The sequence below is a fragment of the Gorilla gorilla genome, chromosome 11 (genome assembly GCF_029281585.2).
Source record: "Gorilla gorilla gorilla isolate KB3781 chromosome 11, NHGRI_mGorGor1-v2.1_pri, whole genome shotgun sequence".
Taxonomy (NCBI): Eukaryota; Metazoa; Chordata; class Mammalia; order Primates; family Hominidae; genus Gorilla; species Gorilla gorilla.
In genome coordinates, this window is record NC_073235.2 from 69,463,542 (window position 1) to 69,479,541 (window position 16,000).

Genomic DNA, 16,000 nt, shown 5'->3' on the forward strand with positions numbered 1-16,000 from the left:
TTTTCATTCAAAAATTTACATGTGATTGTTTTGATAGATTATATTTCTTTCCCAAGTTTTTGTTTCTTGTCATTCATTAAGATTTATTTCATATTAAAATTTTAATTATAGTTTTAATAGTTGCTTTAGATTTTTGGCCTTTTAAATCCAACATCGAGATCATCTCTGGGACTGTTTCTATTGACTGTTACTTTGTATATCTAGATTACTATCTAATTAGACATTTTTGTTGGTATGCTATAGACACTTAATTCTGTTTTCTTCTTCTGAAAAGTGTTCATTTTTATTCTAGCAGTTAGTCAATTGATGGCTGATCTCTTTGAGTTTTTGTAGTCTTGACTTCATGCTTTGGGGAAGGCCAAAGTGTGTACCAACCTTTCTAAATTTGACAAGGATCACACTCTAAATTCTGTCTTTTCTATGGAGAAGTTTGGTAATTGTCCCAAGACAAAGAGCCAGGGGAGACATGGGACTCATCTCATGAGTTCTCTTTTTACAAATAGTTCAGTGTTTTGCCAAATGTAGAATGACTATGATTTATTGTTATATATTTTGTACATGCTTTTAATCATGTGTGCCACAATGACAGTCTGGTGCTAATTATGCCACATGAACAAATGAGGAAGTCCCTATTGGTTATCTTGAAACTCTCCTTCTTTACTAGTTCCTTCAACCAGTATTTAAATATTGTCATGTCTCTCACCAAAGAAAGCAAAGAAACACAGCCCTTAAAACCTCTTATTTCTCTCATCTCCCACCCAATTTCTCCACTTTGCTGCATAGCTAACCTTATTAAAGTTTGTTCAAAATGGCCATCTCAACTCTTACAATTCCCGTTCATTCATTATTATACTGTAATATGACTTACAGCTCCACTAGAAGACTGCAAGAGGACAATTTATCAATTGGTTTCTTGTCACTAAATGACAGGGAAATTATTCTACCAAGTCTTCAAAAAGAGCAATTTTACTCTCATATTTCAGTTTTCTACAAGGTGTCTCATATTTTGTGGGATTATCTGGTTTATTTAAACAAAATGTTTCCTTTGAAGAAGACACAGTAGCCTAAAATAACTTCAATCAATACTAGTTTTGGAGGCTTAGGAGGCTTACAGAAGTCACGTGATAAAATCAGTTAAAAAATGAATTAAAGTTTTCTGAAGATATGTTCTTAATTTTAATTTTTGGGTATTTAAAAATAAGTCTTTTAAAGATTACTATAAAATAATATTATAAGACAAAATATAAAGATCACAAATAAATATCTGCAGGAAAAAGTATATTTTTATTTAAGATATCATCTTAAGGTTTTTGAATGAATATCTGAGCATCAGAAACATGTTTTAGAAGTGCTGTATCTATAAGAATTCGGAAGGTACTAAGGATGATATATTAGGGAACTCTTGTTAAATGAAGCAAAATGTGGTTCTAATGATTATGAAAACACTGATATCAAAAATGAATGTAAAGTATTTGAATCAAATTGTTTCATGAAATATCAGAACTGGGCTTCTGTCACTTAAAGTGGAGTTCTGATATTGAGGTTAGAGAATTAGGCAGATGCCAGGGCACTCATGTGTTTACAGGCTGGTGAGCTTTTGGCTTTATAAGACTCAATTCGAATTTTACTTTTTTCAAATCAGTTCCAACTACTGTGGCCTTACCTTTACCCACAAACCAAGTGTTTACATATAGTCTTACTTATTCTGATTCACTGCTTATTTCATTGAGTATAGCTATTTGCTTATGTGTCAATGTACTCTTTGGAACTCTTATTGCCAGATGTGTCACATCATTCTTTGTTTCCACAACATCCTGCACAAAATGTAGTCCATAATAAAAACAGTGGTTGGGGTAATGCTAAACACATACTACAATTCTTTTTTCCCCTTTGTCATCATTAAAAACGGAAATCAATTAGAATAGCAGTTAAAGCAATTGCAAGTACAGCTTAGTGACCCTAGCTAACAGACAGGTTGGAGAGAGAGATAAGAAAATAAAAAGTAATCTATACAGTTAAAATAACTTGTAATCATGTGCATCTGCTCAAACATGCCATTGATTTTTACTTACTAACATTGTCAAAGTGTTTTGTTTAGGATTAATACTTTTTATGTCCATAATTACTACAATATCTTTATCTAAAAATCTTTTCTTTCTTTTTTTTTTTTTGGAGACAGAGTGTCTGTCACCCAGGCTGGAGTGCAGTGGCACGATCTCCGCTCACTGCAACCTCCGCCTCCTGGGTTCAAGCAATTCTCTTGACTCAGCCTCCCGAGTAGCTGGGACTACAGGTACCTGCCACCATGCCCAGCTAATTTTTGGTATTTTTAGTAGAGACAGGGTTTCACCGTATTAGCCAGGATGGTCTTGATCTCCAGACTTGTGATCCGCCCACCTCAGCCTCCCAGAGTGCTGGGATTACAGGCATGAGCCACCGCGCCCAGCCTAAAAATCTTTTCTAACAATTATTCTTAGTGTTGGTCTGGGTGTGAAGTGATGTTAGGAATTTCTGATCACCCAGCTCTGAAAAAAAAAACCCATAATAACACTCTTAGGGGTCAGTCTCCCAAAGAGAGAAGTATTATATTCCTAAAATCAGGTGATCTCCTCATCTGGGAAGAAAAGATACAAGTCCAAGGCTGGCAGAGCAGGCTCTAAATTGTCAGAGCAGTGGTCTAAACTGAGAGAAGCATACTGATGGAACTAGGAAGCCATAACCCATATTTCCTATAACAGCAGAAGGAAATGGTTGCACCAGGTTGTACCAGAGAGAGTACCGTGCTTTGCAAGACCACCTAGCTGCACTGGTATTCTCTACCTCTGACAGAGGAGGTTTGGAAATAAGGGCGCCACTTCATACATTTAAACTGACTAGGTTCTTTTGTGGTACATTCCGGAATGGTTAGAGGATGGCTTTGGAATTCTTTCCATAGCAGAGTAGTGGAACATTCTAATAGACCCTAGGATTCTGAAGATATTTTCCCAGTGTCCTCAGACCTTCTTCAATATAGAGTGAGACTCATCATAATTAACATCTCAAAATCTCTATGTAACTGATGTAATGTAGCCACTGGAGAGAGGATTTTTACAAAGTGTTTTGAGTTCCTTCAACATTGTATAAAATATCAATGGTCACTTCAACTGAAACTTGCAATGTGGAATATTTACACATTGCGTGACATTCATTGTATTGCTAGCCACATAGCTATGATAGTTAGGTATATGTCAAAAGTGAAGAACACATCCTAGTATAAAGGGCACCAAACCAGTTATTATCTGCCTTTAGCATCTGCTTTCTCTCGAGATGTTTGTGTCACCAAATATTTCTTAAATATCAGGGAACTGCTTATTTTGCAACTAATCAATAAAAGGGCAGTTTATGAAATACCGAATGTGAATGTATAACACTGGTCATGAGAAATGATCCTGTTAAATGTTTATCAGGGATCTTTGTATTGAATTAATTTAACTTTTTTGTGCTGTGAAATGCTGTCATAAAACAAACATTTAGATAAATGAGGTTATACCAGAGGATGCACAGCATAAATATGTTGTCCTAAGATTCTGACCTTCTTTGTTTGCACATATTGAGGAAGTAGAATTGTCTAGGCTTAGTTTTATGCATTTTGGGTTTTTTCCAAGAAATATATTATCCAAAATACTTTCTTATATAATTTATTTCACTTTATTATCAGGCATAGAAATCACTGAATTAATAGTCTGTCTCATTTAGACATCAAATAAAACCTGGAAATCTAAATGGAGGGTAGATGTTAATGACATTTAATCTAGTATAAACATGTTTAAATCCATTGCTTTCCTCTTAACATCTAGCTCATGTCAGCAATACTGAGGATTCAGAAGTTTTAGATGGGATGAGGAGAAGAAAAAATTTTAACATGGGTCCTGCAAGGGAATGGAAGACTACCTGAGTCACCTTTGTCAGTTCTGAGTAGTCAGAAGGCAGCATGAAGACATTGCCTACATAAGGGCTGGGACTAGATATAGAGTAAACTAAGAAATAAAGCCCCAAAATAGACTGATCGTAATGAAAAGACTTGGAGAAGGCAATAACAGGATAATCGTCTATCCTGTAATAGGGAGAACAAGACAACAGCATCCAGGCTATTGGACATGTCTGCGTGGAAGTCTTGGATTGCCAAACTCCATTGCAAACAGTTGAGACATTTGGGGTAAATATAAATGAAAACATTATAAATAATAATATTTTCACTGTCAAGTCATTCATAGCATTAGAAAATAAAAACCTTACCAGATGAATAACATAATGAACTTAGAAATAATAAATCTTTATTCTGTAAAAGATTTTAAAAATTGGCATTTGAGTAGCATCCAGATCTTGTTTTCTAAAACTCATTTTTCAGTTAAAGGAATCAGAGTTTAACATGCTTAAAAGATTTGAATGTGCCAGATGGTTTGGAAGTGCTCAAAAAATCATGGATATATAAAGGACTCAGGGGTCTACTTGAAGGAGTTCTCAATGTTCTAGTATGGGACAATTTAAACAACAAATTAAGTAACAATAGTAACAGATTGTAGCCAATAGAATAAGGTAAGTATCCATGCATGATAGATATTAACATGAATAAGAAATTGAATGCATAACAAATAGGAAGGCATGCATTCTTCCATAAAGTACAATTCCAAGTAATTTCTATAGAATGCACAATGGAAATATAAAATAACCACGAAGCAAACTCCAGAGCAATTGGGGCAGAAAAGAGACACTGATGTATTTAACATAGATGACAAATAGGACATTTGCATAGTCTCAAAGTATCTTCCCACAGATATGCCTTAATTTCAAAGAAGAAAACCCAACTTTGCATGAGCAGTAATAAGACATGTGGATATCAAGCACCCCCTACTCTAATGCACTTGAAAGCATCTAACATTACCTCTGTTGTATTATTGCCAAATACCTGTAAACTCAATGTATTAAGAAGAAAACCGCAGACAAACCCAAGCTAAGGGACATTCTACTAACTGCCTGCCAGTATTCTTTAGAAGTATCAAGGCCTGAAACACGATAAAAGACTGAGGAACTTTCAGATTAGTCGAGACACAGGAGGCATGACAGCTGAGTGCAATGTGGAATTCTGAATTTGATCCTGGGCCAGAAAAAAAAAAATTAATGGGAAAACTTTAAAAATTTGAGTAAGATCTAAAGGTGAGTTAATAGTATTATGTCAGTGTTAATTTCCTCATTTCAGTAACTGTACTATGGTTATGTAAATGATGCTGTCATTAGGGGAAACTAGTTTAAGGGTTTACAGGAATTGTGTACTACATTTACACATTTTTAAACCTATAAATATTATACAATAAAAAGTAAAAATGAGAAAAATGTGGGCTTTGACTTCTTTTTTTTTTTGACCGAGTCTCCATCTCAGCTCACTGCAACCTCCGCCTCCCGGGTTCAAGTGATTATCCTGCCTCAGCCTCCCGAGAAGCTGGGACTACAGGTGCGCACCACCTCGCCCAGCTAATTTTTGTATTTTTAGTAGAGACCAGGTTTCACCATGTTGGCCAGGGTGGTCTCAATTTCTTGACCTCGTGATCCCCCCACCTCGGCCTCCCAAAGTGCTGGGATTACACGTGTGAGCAGCCACGCCTGGCCTGACCTCTTTATTTTAGCAAAAGCACTATTTATTGTTGGGTTCTAAGAAATTGCTAGTGTATGTACATTGTAGAAATAGCCATCTGGCATTTGGATATATGCTTTGTTGCGTGGCTGAGCCCTACTGAATTTCATTTTTAAGGCAAAAACGTTAGTGACCTCTTTTCTCTAAGTGATGCTTTAAGTGGTACTTTACCACAAGTACTGCCTCTCTAAATTACTGAAGGTTCCACGGAGAATTCTTGGCCAGGATCAGTTAGGGCTGATGATCAGTTATGAGGCAATTTTAAAGATGCAGAAGCAGTAAGAACCTTTTTCTGCAAAATTTGTCACATCATCTACAAGGTTCTTGATAATATTTGTTCTATTGCAATTAAGTTTAAAGAGATTGAGAAAATGTCCCTTCTGTGTCTACTATAAAATTAAAGATAGACTATTAAATTTCTCCATCTCCTATAATATGGGGATAAAAGAAGCAATAAAAACAATTGCTATATAACACTTTTGTTGTGAAAGTAATTTTCAAACACACATTTCTTAGCAGGTGTAGAGCATTACTGACCTTTTAAGCTGTTATAAAATTTGTAGTAGGTGGAGATTATAGGAAAATTCCTTGCCCTTGGCTGTTTCGTTGAAGAGAATTGTGTTAGCCCTCATTCCAAGTCATCCAATGCCACTTCTTATCGCAGAGCCTATACTTGCACTGTCCTGAGGCCTACTTTCCTCAGCTTTCACCAGCCTCATTTGAATCATCCTTTACTTTTCAAGATTCAGCACCTAAATTAACTCTACTTGACAGCTCCTCTCCTCTTTTTCTTCTGCCCCTCCATTTATATGAGTCTTGAATAGCATGACCAAGGTACCAATCACTGTTTTATAAACGACTACTTAATGTCTCAGGATCCCACTCCAAGTTGTAGGCTCCTTGAGGGCAAGGGTTGAATCTTTTTCTTTTCTTATATTTAGTCTTAGGAGAGTTCCTGGTACATAGTAGATACACAGTAATTATTTGACAGAGAAGTGAATGAGTGAGTGAGTGAACTAGTAAATAGAAAGAGGATTCAAATTTGGTGAAACGTAAAACAAGCCCAGAGTACAAACTTGCAAACTTATCTGTAAGTTGGCAAAGTTATTTGCCAACATAAGTAAAATTCTAAAATGTCTAGTTGGGCTGGGCACAGTGGCTCATGCCTGTAATCTCAGCACTTTGGGTGGCGGAGGCAGGCAGATCACTTGAGGCCGGGAGTTTGAGACCAGCCTGGCCAACATGGTGAAAACCCATCTCTAATAAAAGTGCAAAAATTAGGCGTGGTGATGCACGCCTGTAATCTCAGCTACTCAGGAGGCTGAAGCAGGAGAATTGCTTGACCCCAGGAGGCAGAGGTTTCAGTGAGCCGAAATCATGCCACTGCACTACAGTCTGGGCAACAGAGCAAGACTTTTTCCCCAAAAATAAAAATAAATAATAAGTAAAATGTCTAGTTGGCATTTTTTCAGTATGTTTCAGAATTCTATATATCTAGTGTAATACAATAAAACTGTAGTCGGCCTGAACCAAGATGATGCATTGCTGTGCTGGGTTGAGCACCCCTTCTTACGACCACTCCAGTGCACAACACACACACATAAACTCACCTCTCAAATTTAGGAACTCACTCAATCTTCACTTCTGTCCAGATCCCATCTCTGTTTTGAAATTAACCTAACCTGCTCTCATTCCCAAAAGACTGATTAAGTTACTTAAAGGAAAGAATAATATTTGTCTTTGCTAGATAACATTTACACCTTAATAAAGAGAAGTTAAATCAAAATATACCTAAAATGAACAGTCCTAGATATGACAGAAAAATGAATAAAAGTAAGTTTGCTTTGCGTTGCTTATACTATAAAGGAGGACGTCTACTGGACCTAAATGTAAGGTCATACCTACATGTGGTATGATGATACCTTCATTTTGGTACAGAACACATTTAGCACTGATATATTTCAAAAATATGAAATCTCATTTTCACAGGATTTTTTATTAATCTTTCTCCAACCTACCTTTTATTCTTTACTACATTCTTAACCCTATTTGTTTCATAACTCTTTAGACTGTCATGAACCTTATAGGCATTTTTATTTCTTGTTTACACAAAAATCCTCAGCTTATAATTCTGTATTTTTCAAGTCCCAAATTATACTTTAAGATCAAATTAATAACTCACATAACCTAAAACAGCTACACAAAAAAAATGTTTAAATGAGGAGGTAGGTTAGTTGCTAAGAAAATCTGATTCAGTGTATCATTCACATAGAGAATAGGTTCCATTTAATATTTTTTTCCAGTCTTTATCTCCTCAATAAATGTAAATTACACAAAAATGACCTCATTTAAGGTGAATTTTGTAGAAAATGCATGCTTTGACTTTTCATAAAATGAATTTTGCTAAGAAGTTCAGTTGACTTGGGGGCCTGGAACAGTGGCTCACGCCTGTAATCTCAGCACTTTGGGAGGCCGAGGCAGGTAGATCACGAGGTCAAGAGCTCAAGACCATCCTGGCCAACATGGTGAAACCCCATCTCCACTAAAAATACAACAATTAGCCGGGCATGGTGGCGGGCACCCATAGTCCCAGCTACTCGGGAGGCTGAAGCAGGAGAATCACTTGAACCCGGGAGGCGGAGCTTGCAGTGAGCCAAGATTGTGCGCCACTCCACTCCAGCCTGGTGAAAGAGCGAGACTCCATCTCAAAAAAAAAAAAGAAGAAGTTCAGTTGACTAACGCTTACTGAGCGCCATTTTGGTTTAGATGTTGATTTCTATACATCACATAGAGTTACAATTTAAGAAGTAGAGAGAGATATTATGAAATTTCTAAGTAAATTTACACTCCTTATAATTTCTTCAGAATACACATAAAATGCATGTGATTCTCAACTCTATCCTCTAGATTTCATTATGTTTAAAAATTATTTTGCATTGATTCCATGTCTTTGCTATTGTGAATAGTGCTGCAATGAACATACGCATGCGAATCACCATAGCACCCGTTTACCTAAGTAGCAAACCTGCATGTACTGCACATGTATCCCCGAATTTAAAATAAAACAAAATTAAATTTAAAAAAAATTACTTGACAAACCATTAGGTTAAGATGACTCCAAGATGTTAAGTTCCTATGTAAGAAAACCAAAACTCGGCCAGGAGCAGTGGCTCATACCTGTAATCCCAGCACTTTGGGAGGTCGAGGCAGGTGGATCGCAAGGTCAGGAGATTGAGACCATCCTGGCTAACACAGCGAAACCCTGTCTCTACTAAAAACACAAAAAATTAGCTGGGGGTGGTGGCAGGTGCCTGTAGTCCCAGCTACTCGGGAGGCTGAAGCAGGAGAATGGCGTGAACCCAGGGGACGGAGCTTGCAGTGAGCCGTGATAGCGCCACTGCACTCCAGCCTGGGTGAAAGAGCGAGACTCCATCTCAAAAAAACTAAACAAAATGAAAACCAAAACTCAACTCAGAGTGAATGGTCATAACCTATGAAAAGAAAGATTGAGTTTAACCAATCAGAAACTGCCAACTAACCTTTAACTAGTGACTTTCCACTTTAACCAATCAAATATTTTCTTTGTCTTGCTTCTTCACATGCCTTATAAAAGTTTTCTCCTGGTGCCCCCTTGGTGGATCCCTGAACCACCTGAGGTCTCATGCTGCCTGATTGGTGAATTGCTGAATGCTTAAAGAAACTCATTACAATTTTGATGTACCTCTGTTTATCTTTAACAACTGAAAACTTAAAATATTAAGGTAATAAAATCCTAGAAAATGAGTTTAAAACATCTACATTTCTTAAATTCAAAATTGATTTTAAAATTGTCTTTTGGCTTTTAGTGAATTTTTGAGAAAATATCCATCTATTCTGTATTTAAAATCATATATTTATTTTTAAATGGAAGATAAATAAAATAAATACATAAAAATATTTGCTTAGGTTGAAGGATTGAAGGTTGAAGTATGCTTAATATATTTATATGCCAAGAAAGAGCAGTTTAAGAAAAAGCTTTATTTTGATACCATTTAGTATATGCACATATCTTGTGAAATATGAAAAACTTGAAAATATATCTCAAACCATGGCAGTCTGAGTAAAACAACTAGTAGATGTTGTTTTATTCTGTTTATTTTTCTCTGTTGCTTATTTCCGCTTGAATATGTGTTACTTTTCTAATTTTAGAAGTAAAGAAAATATTTTTAAAAGGAAAAAGAAAAAAGAGCAGTAGCCCAGGTACTGCTGTTTCAGTACTGGTTTCTTTTCTTTGTGCCAAATAACAAAGAAACCATTGGCAATGTACATGCAACGTACATCCATGTTCCTAAACTTGACTGATAAATTTAATGTTGAATGGTCAAGTCAGTATACATTTTTATACCCTTTTACAATTCATTCAAGGGCCAGTTCTGTTTCTATTTTACACCATGTTTTAGAATGTCAGTCATTCACCCATTTTAATTCTCGCTTAAAATAAATGATTTAATTTCAAATCTACAGTCTTACAGGGAAACATAGAGCATCTGACAAACTTAAGCAAGAGATAATTAACTTGTCAACACCATTTTTTCTTCCTGACATAGAGAACTAAAAATTCAAGAGCATTTCAAGTCATTCTGGTGTAATTTTATATAGAAAGGGGAATATTTTCTCAGAATTTAGGGCTACTTTCAAAATTATTTCTTTCCTTGTAGCTAGAAGAAAATTATTATAAGAAAAAAATATTTATCCTGTAGAGAACTCAGCTAGAGGTAAAAAAGATTTTACATTAATTTTAAAAAGATATTTGGCATAAAGTAGGCAACTATGTTGCAAAATAAATTTCCATTTGAAATGTGTGATTGCAAAAAACCCAACCCTGATAATAGTGTAAAACAAATTGCCCACTGGGTTTTCTGTCATAAATATGAAAGTGTTTCAGTTATGAAAATGTAAAAATAATATTTGCTAGGGAATATTAGAGAACATATCACTGATGAAATTGAAAGTATTGCTCTTGTGCCTTAGCTACTTTATGTTGTCTTTCTCAGAAAAATGAAATTATGATAGTTTCCTCTTGATTGAAGATCCAAAAAGGCCCACACGTAGTGATTGTTTCATGGGTTTCATAAGATACTTTTAATTTCTTTTTTCCTTGTTTTTATTTGTTGAAGAAACCTGGACAATTTTCCTGTAGAGTTTCCTTAATTGTTACTTTTTCTAATTGCATCACTACATTTCTCTGATCTCTGAATGTCTTTTAAATTAGTAGTTAGATCTAGGGTTAGTTTGGTCAAGTTTGATTGGTTTTTGTTTTGGGTTTTTTTTTTGTTTTTTTTGTTTTATGATCAAGATGGCTTTAGAAGTGGTATGGATTCTTCCAAGAAAAAACACATGTTTCTTTTGTTATGTTTGTGGCCATGGATGTCCAGATCCATGAATTCATTAGGTTTGAAAAGTTGGTTATAAAGGACCTATTCCTGCATCTACTCCTTGTTTACCCAGAGGTAAACATTTTATGTTTCAATCATTCACAGTTATTTTCAGGATCTATATTCCAATTGTTTCAAATTTGGACATTGGGACATTACTGTGCACTTTTGATACAATCGTAATGTCTTTGATAGTCTAGCCCTCAAAAATTAAAATTTCCTTCCCATATCTTATTCAAATAATGGAAATAGTAAAGAATACAATGGATATAAGAAAGTCTGACCAGGTGCAGTGGTGCAGACCTGTAGTACCAGCTACTTGGGAGGCTGAGGCAGTAGGATAGCTCGAGACCAGGAGTTCGAGGTTATAGTGTATTATTATTGTGCCTGTAAATAGCCCCTTCACTTCAGCCTCCATTTCTTAAAAAATAAGTATGGAGAAATTTTGATCATTTTCTATAATGATTAGTTTAATATTTTCTTAACAATTATATACTAAGTTCTTTTGAAAATATATTAGTGGGGTGGATGATTTAATGTTGCCGATACCCTAAACAGGTGCTTCCTATGCCTATTGGATAAATAACTCTAACACCAAGCACTAAAAGTATCATCAATAGCTGTGTCTGCATCCCATCCGCCTACATAATAGCCTACCTCCCCCAAGAACACATGCACATGCACCTCATCTTTCTGGGTATTTTCTGAAAGGCCACAATAAAAGGAAATTTGCTGATTCAGATTCTGAGTTAGGTTAAATGCTAGGGATCATATTGAATAAGCAGATAGCTTGTTTCACCTCAAATGATATCTATAATAAACAATAGTTTCAAAATGTTTTCTTACTATTTTCTATACACAGTAAATCTTAAGCTCTGAATATATTAGTGTAAAATAAACTATGAAACCAGAAAAAATATGGTACTAGAGATAACGCCATCAGTCAGTGGTCACCTAATCATTACTATCAATCAATGAAATTCTTATGAAGTTTTCCTATTGTAAATAACCTGCATTATTAGTTAACTGTTAAATTGAAATGAAATACATCCTGTAAAACTTAGGATTTTGTAAGTGCCCCTAGTACAAAACATATCTTTTGATTTTTCAGATATCTCTCTACTTACTTGGCTTTGATTTATTATGTTTGCAATAATATCTTCTTTCTGTGACTTTATAATTCTCTAAATGTAACTATAGTTAAAGAATCATAAACAATTAAGAGATAAGTGAACCATTCTTTCCGATGCTTCAAAAATGTTGTGTAGCACTTTGACATTTTTATTTTCCTCATTTAGCTTTTTATTTCAACAAACATAGGAAAAATTACTCTTTAATTCTGAAAACTTATTTAAAATATTTCACTTTCACTTGAAATAATTATTTGGGAAAATATTACCATGCTGTTCACTAAAGCAGCATTTTAATTCTTTACAAAATTACATGATTTCTTAGAGACCTATACAAAGAATTCTAAACTGAAAGTTTCAAAGTTTACATGGCTTGTTTCAAGTTAAATGTGGCCAAAATATAATTGTATAACTATACAACAATATTATTTTCCTGCAATTTTAAAATCAGATTTATTACCTAAAGCATCCAGATTGAAATAATGAATAACCCCAACCAGAGGGCAGAGCCAGTCATGCCCTGGATAAATCTGTTTTAAAAATCTAGTTTTACAAATTCATCATGTAGGCAAATCAATCTGGCTGTGGTTCAATGTCATACTCAAATAGTCATTGTCATCAGGATGTCAGTCATAATGTTTTTATTGAAATTTAAGTGTCTAACATGATTATGGTGGATATTTAATATCTATACTCTTTGCTTCACCAAGAATAGGAAGAGGACAAATACTGAAAAGTTGAAAGGTTGGTAATTTTCCATCATCACATGGCCAGACATTGTTAATGTCTTAAGGTACAACTCAAGTTTTCTTCTCCATTTCTAAAAGAGAATTATCTTTCCTTATTTTGAACTTGTATTTTGTTATTACTTTATTCGTTTATCAATGTCTGGCTTATTTATAAGGATGTCTTATCTCAACTTATAGAAGTTAAATTCTTTGAAAGTAATAAATATTTTTCAGAACATCCAGTTTAATGTCTTAAACATAGTAATTTTCAATGAATATTTGTTGAATAAAAGAAAAATTAATGGCATTGTGTGAGTGAAAAGAAAGATGATAATGTTATCTTTGGTAAATAGTTCTTTAAATATTCAAATATGGTATTAATGTATTTCAGGACATGTTATGCTTCCTATTTGATGCTTGGATTGTCAGATGCTCATGGCTTGTTAACCCTATAGTTTATGAAATTTGAAAAAGAAAAGTCACTAGCATATTTGCATATTACTCAGAACCATCATTTCTTATGTTTCTCTTATTGAACAATTTATAAAATACACAGTTTTGAAGTAGAAATACCAAGGGAGAATAAAACATTTCTACATTACAGAGAGAAGGAAGTAGAGATATAATGTGACAATCAAAAACATATGTAATACTCATTAATTGCAGGTGAAACTTATATACAGAAAATCCCTGTTTATTTGGTCCACATACACTTGTGTAGGACTGGCATAGGTAGAAAAAAAAAGATAAAAAATGAGAACCCTTCCCTTGAAGAATTTTTACCATTACATTAGGAGATAGAAATATAAAAACCTAATTAGAATAGGATGAATTAAATAAATTCTGAAAAAGATGCCTGAAAAGTGCAAAGGGAATACTGGGAAGAATAGAGAACACTAAAAACAGTTGGGGGGTTAGAAACCTTCAAAGAAGAGAAGATATTTGAGCTGATTATTAATGTTTCAATACATTTTATCATCAAGTATCTGTGTGTGGAGAGAGGTGGTGAGTGATAGCCCAGACACACAAATCAGAGTGCAAATTTATGCAAGTTTGAAGAAGTATGAAAGATTTAGGGAACAGCATGTAACTCAGTATGGTTGGGGTATTTATTATGAGTGAAAATATTTTTGAGTAATTGGAGAATTTGCTCCTAAAGAAAGTGACACAGAATGGTAGAAAGAAGACTTTAAAGAGATTTTAAATGTTATACTTTATTCTCGAAGCAATGGAAAGCTGCTGGAGGATTTCAGGTGGTAAATGACATAATGAAATTTATATTCATACCAATAACTCCAGCTGATGCTGCAAATGAAAATGAGAATACAAGAATCTACTTAATCATGTATTTTGGCTTTTCTTAATAAACTGTGTTTCTGATAACATCTTTATCCATCTGGAATACTGCTATCAAATATATTGCAAAATAATTGTAAAACATTTAATTATTAGGATAACAACATAAATTATTGGAAGATTTTAAATTATCGAGTTAAAATATTTCTAGTTAAGGCAGGAAATAATTTCATTGTCATTTCATTTTAATAAAGTTGTCAAATTCCTCAATTTCAAAGATTATATAAGAAAGAGAAAGAAAGTCCATGGAATATTTTTATTTCTAGAATATTATAATGAAAACCCAAATGCCTTTTTATCTATGAGAATATTATCAGCAATATAAGACGGCAACAGCCATGATTATTTATTAAGTGCCCATTATGTGCCAGTCATATTTTAGCTGCATGTATGCATATGTTCTCATAATTCTCTTATAACCCTAGGAGATACATAGATATGAAATCTGAGACCAAAAGGAATTTTGTACTTTCCCGAGGTTCATCACAATATTAAATGGCAGAACCATTTGACTTCAAAGCAAGTCAATAAAGCAGTTTTTATTAAAAACTATTTGCCAGACATTCTATTGATTAGTTTAATGTGTAAATGCAACTAAAACATTTAATGCCACTAAAATGCAGCTAAGAACTTTAGAATCAGAAGGTACCAGACCATACATTGAATAGGAACACGTGACAATTTGTAAAAGAAAGAAGATGTCATATCTCGGCTGTGTAGCAACGTAAGGCCTCTGAACTGTGAATTAATCAAGTAAAAAAAGGAGAACAAGACAAAGGCATTAGAGGACCGGAAGCTATTTCAAGTACAAATGTGTAACAGAAACAGAATTCAGGTCATGGACAAGGTGAGATTGTGGGTTAGCAGAATCTAGGGCACCAGTTTGAAATCTAGTTAGTGCATGATTCAATGTCCACAGTCAAATCAGTAATCAAAGACCAAAAGAGCAACAAAAATGATGAAATACAGAAACTAAGGCCAATCCACCCATCTAAAACAGTGTAGATAGATTCTCACAGATACAAGGCCTCTGTTGAAAGTCCTAACATTGTTTCCTGATAAAATTTTCATTTTTAACTGACATGGTGCAATGTAACAATATGTTTCAGGTGAATTGAAGTGACCTTCGTTATTACTTGCCATTGATGGGATTTTTTTGTAACAGACAGATCAGGCCACTATTGGCAAGAAAGAATAAATTCAAAAAAGAAAGTAACTAATATAATGTAAAATAAAAAGTTCCGTGGTGGGGGTTATCATACCTCTGGCATGATGCATTTGCAAATAAGAAGTTAAAACAAATTTCGTAGTTTTTCCAATTTTTCTGAGAGTCCCACTGCACATAATAAGGAAGTGAATCACTTTCCATCCTAAGTACACATACTCTTCCCACTTACTCTTCAGAAGAAACAAGAATATATTTTGTCATATTCTTTAGAGACTATATTAGCCTAGGACATCTTTTATCTGTTTTGTTTGTTTGCCAATGAAGTCACTGCAGGTGGTGAATCATGGGCTGTACCAGCTGGAGGGAACCTTCTAGACAACACTGTAGTTCAAGTCCAACATGTACAGATGAAGAAACTAAGATGTAAAGGGATTAATTAAAGTCACCCAGTGAGTCAGTGGGTGCTGAAAATGTTGAGAATTATTTAAAACAACTGAGAATTATTTAGAATAACTGGAAAACTTTAAAACAATTAT

The 16,000-nt window shown here is 34.4% G+C and overlaps 1 protein-coding gene across 2 annotated transcripts in view; it reads left to right on the plus strand.

Annotated features, from left to right (window-relative positions):
* The window catches only part of XIRP2 (xin actin binding repeat containing 2), a 349,635-nt gene that overhangs the window by 79,834 nt on the left and 253,801 nt on the right, over positions 1-16,000 (plus strand). The gene's annotated exons all lie outside the window — the stretch shown is intronic.